Below are 13,018 nucleotides of genomic sequence, written 5' to 3' on the forward strand. Positions count from 1 at the left end.
TGTGAGAAAATATGGATCAAAGCATTTTCAGCTTTCGCTAAATTAGGTAATTGATGCTAGTTAAAGATGATCAACCTACGTTTGTAGCACTAGAAACTCATGTTGCTAGTGGACAATTGATGTATGTAGCCCATATTACTAGTGGGTAATCCATGTCCACAACCTATAGCATACAAATGGAAATCCATGGGATCTCCCATGGATATTTCCCACGATATTGATGTGATTTGATCTGGTCCTCAGCATTGAATTCATGCATTCTTAGTTACTTTGATTGGGTCTCCAAAGGCATAATATGATGAATTTAATATATATATATATATATATATATATATATATATATATTTCATGATTACTCTATGTTTATTTAGTCCACAATCATGATGCATATAAAATGTAATTAAAAAAGTAATTGATTTGGTCCATGATTGATTAGTTCTAATTTGGTGGCCTAGGTGAATTAGTTCCAAGTTGGTTTTTTCCACGGATTAACCTAGGGATCAATGTGATGTGTGAGTTATGAGTGATGTTTGATATAGGTAATGGTTACAAACACAATGTGAAGTGTGATTTAATGTCCCATTTGGTGTGTATGCATTACTCTAGTCCATGTTAGGGGTTGGATCAAGAGTTTGAGTGTGTAATCACATTATAATAGTGTTGTGATTTAGATGATGTGTGCTTTAGAGACAAACTAATGGTATGAGTGTTGTATGATGGGTAAGAGACTAGATCATTGGTTGATCTATGTAGCTATAAGGTGTGTGATCAATATCAATGTTTGAGATCATGGGGATGTGATGAATTTTAAAACCAATGTGTTGGTAATATGCATCAAAGTAGTGTGCACTCATGTATAGTAAGAGGCAAGTTTCCAAAGGTCATAAAAATTGCGATTAAAGCCCAACGAATGTAGCTCTCTAGAGAAAATTGGCATCCTGTGTATGTAATGTGATTAGAGAACAAGTACATATGTAGTTTAATGAAATAATTATTAGTTTATGTGCTTTCCTACGCATGGTGAGAATAATGTTGCAGAGATGATGGTGCATGCAAATTTTGTGTGGAGATGCAATGTCTCAAGCAAAAGATATGAAGCTTACTAATAACAATGAGATTATATGAACAAAGGTTGATCGATGAATTCTTGCATGTGTAGAAAAAGTGACATTGCATTTTGATGTGCATGTGTTTGATAGAATGTGTATGGATGTTCATTTGATAGAGTTTCCTGGAGATTTTATGTGTTGATTAACATTTTTTTATTGCAAGGGATAATGTTGTATTTTCGTTACTACAATACCCTCAGAAATTTCACTACATCCAAATTTTGGAGCCTACTTCATTTCCATATCAAGTGTCGCCTTGCATATCAAGTGTCAGTTTCTGTTGTTTCTTATGTATTATGTGTTATTGAATGTTCTCCACTGTCCTCACATTGACTAAACCATGTTTATATGCATTCCATGGTCATAACAACTTTGTTGTTGTAAAACGACACTTTTAGGTCACAATCGCCCACACTTCACTAGCTAGACTTGGGAAATGCAGATAAAGTGGAGTTTCGATGTATATTTATTATTGATGAACTTGTTGAAGTTTTCGTGATTATTTAGTATGTGTCACACATGGTTTTATGTCTTGAACTCATCTTTCTCACCCCTTGATCAATCATCCAGACTTAGACAAATTTCAGTTGCAAAACAAGCTCATTAAGGATAAGTGCATGTGAGCACACCTCCAAGCCTTGATGGGAGATCCTTTATTGTTTGGAACTATGCACTACACCCTCCTTGAGTTTTGGGCACACTCCCAAACTAGACATCCCCTTCCTTGTTTCGAACTTCATCGTTCAAAAATCAAGTGTTCCTTTGAGCACACTCCTTCGACCTAAAGGAATGTGCCCTCCTTGGGAACACTCCTTTGACATGAAGGAATGTAAAATCCTTGGGAACACTCCTTTCACCTGAAGTAGTGTCCCCTCCTTGAGTGCATGAGTGCACTCGGAAGGATTTAATCTCCACCCTTCAGCCTTCCACAATGCACCATGCACCCTATTGACCCTTTGAGTGGATGGGTGCACTTTGAGGCACAAAGCATCGTCCTTTAGCCTTTAGACTTGTATCATGTTCCCTATTTGGTCTCCTGAGTGCATGAGCACACTTCGAAGGAATGAATCATCATCCTTCAACATTTTTACTTACGCCATCTGCCCTCATTGGTTCCCTTGAGAGCACTCCTTTTACCTAAAGATATTCACTCTATTTGAGAGCACTCCTTCAACCTAAATATTTGCACCCCCCTTGAGAGCACTCCTTTGACTTAAAGAGATGTAACCTTCTTGAGAGCACTCCTTCGACCCCAAGGAATGTGGCCTCTTTCTCTCCCTTGAGTGCACATTTCACTTGGGAAACCTGAAGCCTCCCCCTTTGTCCTTCATACTTGTGTCATGCACCTTGCCTTGACTTTCTCCCTCTCTTGAGCGCATGAGCACCTACTGAAGCCATGAAACCTTCCTCTTCAACCCTTAAGCCTTTCAAAGTGTGCCCATGCTCCAAAAATCCCCTTTGACCCTTTTGAGCCCACAAAAAAGGGATAAATAGAAAATATTCATAAAACATGGTAGATTAGGAGATTTTTAGGCTGATGGCTGCTCGTCATGGGTGATTATAGAAATAGGTATTCTAGGGACTTGATGGAAAGAAAACACGAGGAATATCAAACAAATACAATAAATAAAGGAAGCATGAAAAGAACCAAGAACACACTTACAACTTGATGATTAAAGAACCCCAAAGAATCTAATATTGAAGACCCTTTGGAGGTTGAAAACATCACAATCGTAAGATAAACAAAGAGCAAAGATAGAGTGGAAATCATGTCACCACTAGAGAAAGTACATGTCATTAGTGACTATCAGTCCCAGTCATCAAAGCCAGTGACATGTCAAGTATCATCATATGATGATGTAGAGGCTATGATGTAGTATTGTAATAATTCTAAAAGACAAATAATTGGAAGTCCAAGAGTCATATGTGGAACATGAAGAATCACATAGTCATATATGGAAAAAGATTGTATAAATATCCAAAATTCATTGATAATTTCATGAAATGTTTAGAAGTCCAAAGGACACACTAGAAGTCCAAGAGTCATGAGGGTAATCCAAGAGTCATGAGGATATTAAAGGTCATTCCTCTTGTTATAAAATAAACCTCAAAAATCAAGAAAAGGGATTTTGGATGCTTAATCTTTGAAGAGATAGCCTTCACTTCTCTACTTGGTATAGGAGAGAAAATTATTCTTTGAGGAAGCAAGGAGTGACTTAATGTTCCACTATTGGAACTAATTTTCACCATTGTAGTTGATTTACTTAGATCATTCACATTATAATTGAAGCTTTATGAGGTGACACATTTTCATGAATGTATCACAAATGTTTTAAGACTATTCTTGGGATGTGTATGGTATATTTTGTGTTCATATGTACCAGAGAAATTGAACTATAAGGTTGCCTTGGTACTATTCGTGTTGAATGTATGTTGTATTCACCTTAACATTGTTATGTGAATTGTTTCACTAACAAATATTATTATTTTATTGTCTGTCTCTCTTAGGTTAGTACTATTACTTTTTTTCTAGAGGATCACTTTTGTCTCTCCCCTTGTTAAAGTCTCCTTTTACACATTTCAATCTATGTTTTACAATGTAAACTTACTTGATTATTGAAGGTTTATATATCTAATCTCTTACGTTATCAGTTTAAACCTTTGTGTTGTGGAAGTTGGGCCGATACTTTGGATTGGACTCCTACTCCAAACAGTTTTAGGTTTAATTAAGATTTCACATAGGGAGACCCCCCTGTATGTTGGCAGTATCCAACACCGTCAACATTATGGTGATAGAAGGAGGGCCATATGGCAAGTTATGCCCATTGAGTATGTTTTAAATCTCTTATCTTAGATGGCTTATCCTGAAATCATACTCCCAGGGTGTTTTTCTAACCGATCCCCTTGTCAACTTTTAATCCTTGATGAGACTCTTTATCACTTTTATCAATTAAAGTTATACGGTGAGGATGGAAAATCAATAACGAAGCACAACTTTTATTTTCTTAAATTTCATGAATATTACGAAGTTGATGATGAAAATTTTGTATGTGTTACTTTCTTCCTCACAATTTAAGGTCGCATTAATCTGTGATGTCATACCTTACCATATGTCTCCATACATTATTTTCATCAATTCCTTAATAAGGATATTCATCAATATTTTGATAGGTATGATTATCGAGATGTTTTGGAAAGAATAAATAAATGTAGAATGAATCCTAATGAATCAATTGAGTATTTTTCTAACAGATTCCTTCACTTATATTATGAGTTTCCTAGAGAAAATTTGAATTGGGATTTATTGAAAAGGAAGTTTGAAAGTTTGGCTCGAATCTCTTTATAGGCCAAATCTAAACCCGTTGATATTTATTTTCCCCCAAGTTTTGTAAATTGTGAGACACCTATAATTCTAGAGGAGGAACCTACTCTTCCTTTTGTTCCTTGCCCTCCGCCTTTTCCAATACCAATTTGGTTTCCTCCCTGCTATAATTCTGAAGTTGTGAAATCTAGAAATAAAATTCCTAATCCATATTCTCAACCTTCTCCCATTTTCCACCATCTAGATCCAATGGATGAAACACCAGAATGGTTCATGAAACCTATGGTGAAGGATAACCCCTTGATTTCCCAAGATGGTATTAATGTTCATAAATTCATTCTTGAATCTTATTTTTATACCTATCATCCTCCCTTGATCCACTTGATCAATCTCTTCCAAATCCAAACAATGATCAGTTGCAAGGTAGTCTCTCTTCATAGGTAGAGAAGCAAGAAGGAGAGGATTATTTTGATCTTTCTTCTCTTTTTCAAAATGCTCTATGTCAAGATTATGCTCTTCCATCCTCAATTGATTTTCAATCTAAGAATATCAGTGATGAATAAAATGGGATTGATTATCCTAATCAATATGAAGACTTGGATAACACTCATTTTGATGATTTTGATTGTATTATTGAAAGTAATGATGGTTTCCCAAGTACACCATTTATTCTTCAAATTTCTAAAGAGTATTTTGATTTGAAAGATTCGGATCTTGAATGTGTTCCAGTTAAAGAAGATGTTATCATGGAAACTCCCTCTACAGCTCACTATCCCTTACATTCTACATTTTATAATGCATTAACTTGTGATGAATATACTCCATGATCCTCAAGTTCATCATCTAATGAGTTGAATTTAGAATTGACACAAGATAGTAAGGTCATCCATGATGAATAAAAATGTAAGCAACTTATCAAGTATCCTTTCCACTCATTATCATTTCTAATTTTACATGAAGAAAAAATTCTGTCCATGTTACTCATGAAATTTGTGTAATTTATCCCTTTTTAGATATGAAATTAGAAAAATAATTTGAATTGGGTAATTTCTTTGTCAAAAATGTGAATTATGATTGAATCACTGATGTAGATGGTTTCCATTTGGATGGTAGTGATCTAGTCAAAATTACTAGTGGTAGCCATCCATGCACCAAGCATAACCTAATTCAATATCCAAAATGAAATGCTATAATTCTTGAATGTTCTGGGACTCTTCAAGGAGTCAAGGCAATTCAACCTCTGTTGATGGGTATGTTAGGTTCTCGTGATTCTAGTAAGACCCCCAAACTAAATTGAGTTTGGATATTCTTGGATACTTATTTTGTTTGGATGATTTCTCTAGATGTGAATTCCCCCCTGAAATATGTTCTTTATTTTTAATATGTTTATTTCTGTTAGCACTCCTCAGTGTCCCAAGGCTGAGAAAGGAAGCCAAGGAGGTAACCTGAAACCAATGTTTAGACTTGGAAGCTAGCCCTACCAAATCATAGAGGGCTTTCTCAAGGATATCACAACCAATGAAGTGACTGGAGAGGAAATAAAATGTTAAGATAGATATTAACCTCAAGGGTGTTTTATTTTATAATTTGTAAGACGTAGCTCATAGATCTAGGAACTAGGCTAAGGTTTCTAATGACCAATTGTAGAGACATAGTGGGGAAAGGTAGGCATTATTAGTGACATAAATAGTTTGTTGTGGTGGTGCAGAGATGAAAAGGTAGAGGATTAGAATGAGCATGTAACCATGAATTCATTCATCAAGAGGAAAGAACACTAGCATGAAAATCTCATAGAAACGGAGCATATAACTTATGAATTATGTTTAAAAGTCATGAGATGATCAAAAGAAATCATAGAGATGGTAGGAAAAAGAAGTATTAGATAAAATCCTATCATAGAAGCATACCACGAGAATCCCAAGATAATAACTGCAATTTCCTATTATATTACCGCAAAATGTACACTAGCTCCAAGTTATGATTCACAAACATCCAACCTACAATACTTAAAAATCTGAACTATTTATACAATTGTTTAAAAAATAAATATCTTGAAACAAAATTCAAGATTTATTACAAAAATTATAAAAATAGATGAAACTACTAATAATATCATCCAACTGAGTTTTGGTGTTGTTCTAGGCATTCTAGTAGTATCTGAGGCTTCGAATAGATTGTGTTGTTAGTCTTGCTAGCCAACTAACTGTGTTTTTGTCCCTTTTTTTTGCATTCTGTTTGAGTAGAGGTGAAATGGAAATGCATTGAAAATATCCTCACTCTCCTCTGAGCGAAGGTGAAATGGACGATTTGGTGCTTTGTGAATGGAGGAAATTACATAAAAAATAGTGAGAAATCATGAGCAGGAGTGTAAAAAATGAACTGATTTGACCATCCGGGGGAGGGTAATAGGAGGATTATTATCCGTTGATCTAGGCTGGCTGATCCAGCCTAATTAAATCTGGGTCATTGATCCGGACCACTATATTATCGCAATCGCAACAGGGGGATGGACCTTTCACCATGTTTTTCCTTTTTTGCCAACGGGTTGGACCCGAAACTTCAAAAAACACAATATATAAAATATCACATCTGCTGCCTTTATCGCATCATGATCAAAGAGGGGCTGGAAGAGGAGGGACTTAAGACTCGTGAAATCCTCGATTGCGATATCACAAATTGTGGGGAAGGACTTTATCGTAATCGACAGGGAGTGTTAACCATAGACTTGAACCCAAAATGTATTAAAACTTAGCATATAGTATTTTAGATTCGACAGAGCTCCACAAATATCGCAATCACAATGATTGGGGGGATGGGCCTTGGTTATTGCGGGTTGCGATTGCGATTGTGCAATCACAATCGGAAAGGACATAGGGGAACCGATTTTTGTATACGTGGCACCATGGGGTCCAGATCTCTTGTAGCCAAGGAAGAAGTAGAAGTGTAAAGGCTTTCAGGCAATGTAACAATGTAGTAACAAAAGGAACAGAGGTATGGCTAAGGCATGAGAGTTAACAAAAATAGCGTAAGGCTAGAGTTAAAATTGATATAGCTAGAGTTTAAATGTTTTTTGGTTTAAATTTTAAATGGGTTATAATAAATGAAATCATATGGGATATGTCTAGAGTTAAATGCAAAAGAATGGGAAAATAGAAAATGGATAGAGTTTGGAAATATTAAGGGAAAATGAAATTAAGGTTGGAAAAGGGAAAAAACACAGTCATGGGTCCACAAGACAAGTCAAATTTAATTTGAAAGTATTATAATTTGACATAAAATTATGTGATCAATATGAAAGAGTACATCTGATCACAAATACTATTCAAAACTAACATTGGATCCAACTGGGGATGACAACTCCTTTAGGAAGTGTCAAGAACCGCAGATCTTTGAATTTGCAGATTAGTGCCTAGTCCATTGAGTTGCTCCCAACCATTACCCCGCAACCTGATGACTTCTAACTAACTTATTCTGTAATCAAACCTGAACTAAAAACCAAATTGTACACCACTGCTAACAAAACTAAATTTACCGTAGGCTGAAACAATGTTGAAAAAATTACTGCTAAAAACCAAATCTATGTTACTCGAAAAATTGCTCAAAGTGTTGAGATTATTCACACTCCTACTTACTCTAATTGATCCATAATCTACTCACTGAAGTGATACAAAATTTCCAATTAAGCCAAAAAAGGAGGTGACCATTCACTAAAATTCTCCTTACATCCTTTGTAAGTGGACATAATGATGAACATGTAGGAAAATCGTAATGAAAACTGAAACCAATACCTATGCTAACAGAAAAAACAACATGGCCCACGGGGCTTTGGATTGACGGTGAATGGGTGCGTTGTTAAGGCACTCCTTGTGATAGGTCACTGGTTCAAATCCCCCGTGGGTACTTAGGTAGTCTTAACTAGAAAAAAAAAACAAAAAAAACAACATTCTCCCTTTCCCATGCTTGCAAAATACTACCCAAGGGGTCTTGAAAATCATGAAACATTACCACCTTTGGTGACTGCAAGAAATCAGTAAAAGGATCTTCAAATGGAGGATCTGACAGGTTACACTTCCTTTCTAGGTTGTCTTCATACCATGGTTTCAAATTTTCATCTGCATCCCTTCTTTCCTAGAGCTTCAACTCAAAACTATCGTGATAAGGTAGCAAGACTTCCTGTGACCTTTGTGATGAATGTGATGAGATTGCTGATGGAAAAGACAACAATGTTGTTTTCTGAACTACCCTTACCCCTATTTTTGGGCTCATAGACAACCAAAGGAGGACCACTTTTATTGCAAAATTCATCCAAATAATTGCCTACTGGATCACTGCAAATATGAGGAGTTCATTATAACCTATTATGGATCAGTTCTAATGAAACTGCATGATCTTGTATAAGCTCTTCATGTTCCACATTTTCAGCTACATTTTCAAACTAATTGTTATTTGGTAACTTTGATTGCGGACTAAAAAAAGGCTCTATATTACAAACAACATTCTCAACAATTTCAAGAGAATATTGCCAACTGTTGTCAACTTTCTTATTTGCTTCCTTGGAAACCTTATAGTTTTCTCTTATTTTTGAAAATGAGGAGAAACACAAGGGTAAGGATTCTCGATCAGGAAGTTCATTGTATTCTTCATGCTCAATATCAAAACTGAAAGACTGTTGATTTCTAATTTTGGAAAATTCTCTCTCGGAAATTGAAATGAAGTGAAACATGAGGGAAAAGACCTTTCGCCTACTTTGAAACATTCTGAATTTTCTTCATTTCTATCCTAATTGATATATACCAGCATAATACTATATTTGAGTTGTTGTAATTGAACTTTGTCCTCCCAAAAACATGTTGATTTCTTTGAAGAGTCATCCTTGATTTCGACAACATAGTCATCATCATATTGATCATACTTGGGTAACTCATCAATATAAGAAATGACATCAAGCATACACATTAGATCAATAGATTTCTTCTCCACATATTGATCTACAAACCCATTTTCATTACTGTCCATAAATGAATACAAAAACAATCATTTTCTAATCTACAGTAACTTGGTTTAGCAGCAAAATAGTTACGACCAATAACCTCTTCTTCTTCTATAATAAGTGGGACATGGTTTTTTTAACAACAAGTTCATCTCTCATGGTGATCCTTCGCATCATTTCTTCCATCGTGCTTACGAAATTGTCAATATTCTCTTCTGAAGATGTTAGGAGCTCCTTCTCTATATTCTCACTCTCCGCTTTCTTCAACTTTGACCTTTTGACCAACACATTAGCTTCCACATCTATTGCACTATCCTGCATTTCTTCGAGTATGGTAGGGTCCCTTTCTCTCAATTGAAATTCCATTTCTAGATCAAAGGCATCCGGGTAGTGTAAGATAGCTAAACCGGGTGGCAGTTTGATATCAGAAGGGATTGAATGGTATACTTGATTGAACCTAGCTGAAAAGTGTTGCATTGTTTCTCCTAGCTGTCTTTTCAAATGATTATATTCTTATAAAATCAGAAAAGGATTCCTCTTGATCACCCACTTATCCATGAATACTTTCAAAAACTGATGGAAATAGATCATGCTTGCAACTGGTAAGTTTTTTAACCATTTATTGGCTTGACCTTGCAAAGATAGAGAAAAAATCCCGAAACTAACATATTCTTATTCAACCTCAAAAAGGACGAGAAAATTTTCAATAATATGAATGTGTTTTTTAGCAGTGTTGTTACCATATTCCCCATCCAACCTGGGAAGATATTTGTAATAATATTGAGGGAAACCATGGAGTATAGGAGGTAAGATGAGTGGCTTGTATCTATGTAGAATTTTACAAGGTGTAGGAGTATGCACATAAGCTATGGGATTATTCTTGACCTCTTGAGGCTCATCAAGTTGAATATGATCAACATAGGTTTCATAAGAAGGGTCTTGATCAAAATCAAAAGCGTAAGGAGAATTTGTATTCACAATCTTCAAAGGGAAGGAATCAAATGTAGGTTTGGGATCTTTTCTCAAATATTGTATACTTTGTAAAACCTTCTTGATTTGGTCAAGAAAAGAGAAGAAATAATTTATAATAAAGCGTATAATGTGTTGGATGAAATTCCAACTTGAGTACCTAATCTTTCCATATTGTATTTTCATGTTTCTGTTGGTAGGGTTCGTCATCCAGTGGAGCCTTCAAATCAGGTTGAAACTTGACTGGAGTCACCACGTGAATGATTAAGCCTTCATATGTGTCTGACTATTGTCCACCATCAACAAATTAGATCTAAACTTTGATAATATTTCTTGGGGAATATGAAAATTTTCGCTCTCCCCAGTTTGGTTGCCAAAAATGTTAGCACTCCTGAGTGTCCCAAGGTTGAGAAAGGAAGCCAAGGAGGTAACCTCAAACCAATCTTTAGACTTGGCAGCTAGCCCTATGAAATTAGATAGGTCTCTCTCAAGGATCTCAGAGGAAATGAAGTGAATGGAGAGTAAAAAAATATTATGATAGATATTAAGCTCAAGGTTGTTTGATTTTATTGTTTGCTGGATCAAGCTCATTGATCTAGGAACTAGGCTAAGGTTTCTAATGATCAATTGCAGAGATATAATGGGGCAAGGTTGGCATGATCAGTGACATAAATAGTTTGTCATGGTGGCATAGAGATGAAAAGGTAGAGGATCAAAATGAGCATGTAATGATGAATTCATTCATCTAGAGTAAAGAACAATAGCATGAAAATCTCATCAAAACAAAGAATATAACTTATGAATTATGTTTAAACCTCATGAGATGATCACAAGAAAGCATAGAGATGGTAGGAAAGAGAAATATTAGAGAAAACACTTTCACATAAACATACCACAGGAATCCCGAGATAATCACTGCAACTGCTTGTTATATTACTGCAAAATGTACACTAGCTCCAAGCTATGATTCACAAGAATCCAACCTACAATGCTTCGAAATCTAAATTATTTATACAATTATTTACAAAATAAATATCCTGAAATAGAATTCAAGATTTATTACAAAAATTATAAAAATAGGTCAAACTACTAATAATATCAGTCGGCTGAGTTTTGGTGTTGTTTTGGGCATTCTGGTAGTAACTGAGGCTTCGAATATATAGTGTTGTTAGTCCTGCTAGTTGATCAATTGTGGTATTGTCCCTATTTTTCTACATTTTGTTTAAGCAGAGGTGAAATGGAAATGCATCAAAAATATCCTCGAGGTCCTTTGAGCAGAGGTGAAATGGATGATTTTGCACTCTGCGAATGGAGGAAATTACATTAAAAAAAGTGATAAATCATGAGCGGGAGTGTAAAAAATGAACTGATTTGACCCTCCTGAGGACGGTAATGGGAGGATTATTATCCGTTCATCTCGAATGGCTAATCTAGGCCAATTAAATCTGTGTCGTTGATCTGGGCCATTGTATTATCGTAATCACAACAGAGAGAGGAACCTTTCACCATGTTTTTCCTATTTAGGCGACAGGCTTGACCCGAAACTTCAAAAACTGCAATATATAAAATATCACGTCCGCTGGCTTTATCGCATCACAGTTGGAGAGGGGTTGGAAGAGTAGGGACTTAAGACTTCATGATCCCCTATTGCGATATTTCAATTGGTGGGGAATGAATTTATCGCAATCGGCGGGGAAGGAATTTATCGCAATCGACGGGGAGTGTTAACCGTAGATCTGGACCTGAAATATATTAAAACTTATCATATAGTATTTCGAATTTGGCAGGGCTCCACGCATATTGCAATCTCAATGGTTGGGGGGATGGACCTTGGTTATTGCTATTTTCGATTGTGTAATCTCAATCGAAAAGGAGATAGTAGAGTCAATTTATGTATACATGGCACTGTGGGGCCCTGATCCCTTGCAATCGAGGAAGAAGTAGAAGTGTAAAGGATTTCAGGCAATGTAACAACGTATTAACAAAAGGAACAGAGGTATGGATGAGGCATGAGAGTTAACAACAATATCGCAAGGCTAGAGTTAAAATGGATACGACTAAAGTCTAAATGGCTTTTCGTTTAAAGTTTAAATGGGTTATAATAAATGAAATAATATTGGATATGGCTAGAGTTAAATGGAAAAGAATGGGAAAATAGAAAATGGCTAGATTTTGGAAATATGAAGGGAGAATGAAATTAAGGCCAGAAAAGGGAAAAAAACGCAATCATGGGTCCACAAGACAAGTCAAATTTAATCTAAAAGTATTATAATTTGACAAAAAATCATGTCATCAATATGAAAGAGTACATATGATCATGGATACTATTCAACACTAACAATTTCAACTTCCAAGATTTTGCTTCTAGTTGGCTTGAAGATTTTTCTTCAGATACTTCATGTTCATGCAAATCTCTTATATCAAGCTCAAGTTTGGAATGTATACCTTTCATAAATAAGTGAAGTTGATCAGTCTAAAGATTATCTTTGGCTGATAGATTCGTACCTATTACATTCTTTTGAAAGTAATAAGCTAATAATCCTTCTTGAGAATATTCTAATGTCAATCATTCTCAATTTGGCACCTAATCTCCTCTTGATTATTAATGATTATTGTGTTACTTGTTGA

The sequence above is a fragment of the Pinus tabuliformis genome, chromosome 8 (genome assembly GCF_031772625.1).
Source record: "Pinus tabuliformis cultivar Carrire ecotype Pingquan chromosome 8, CPIR1, whole genome shotgun sequence".
NCBI lineage: Eukaryota > Viridiplantae > Streptophyta > Pinopsida > Pinales > Pinaceae > Pinus > Pinus tabuliformis.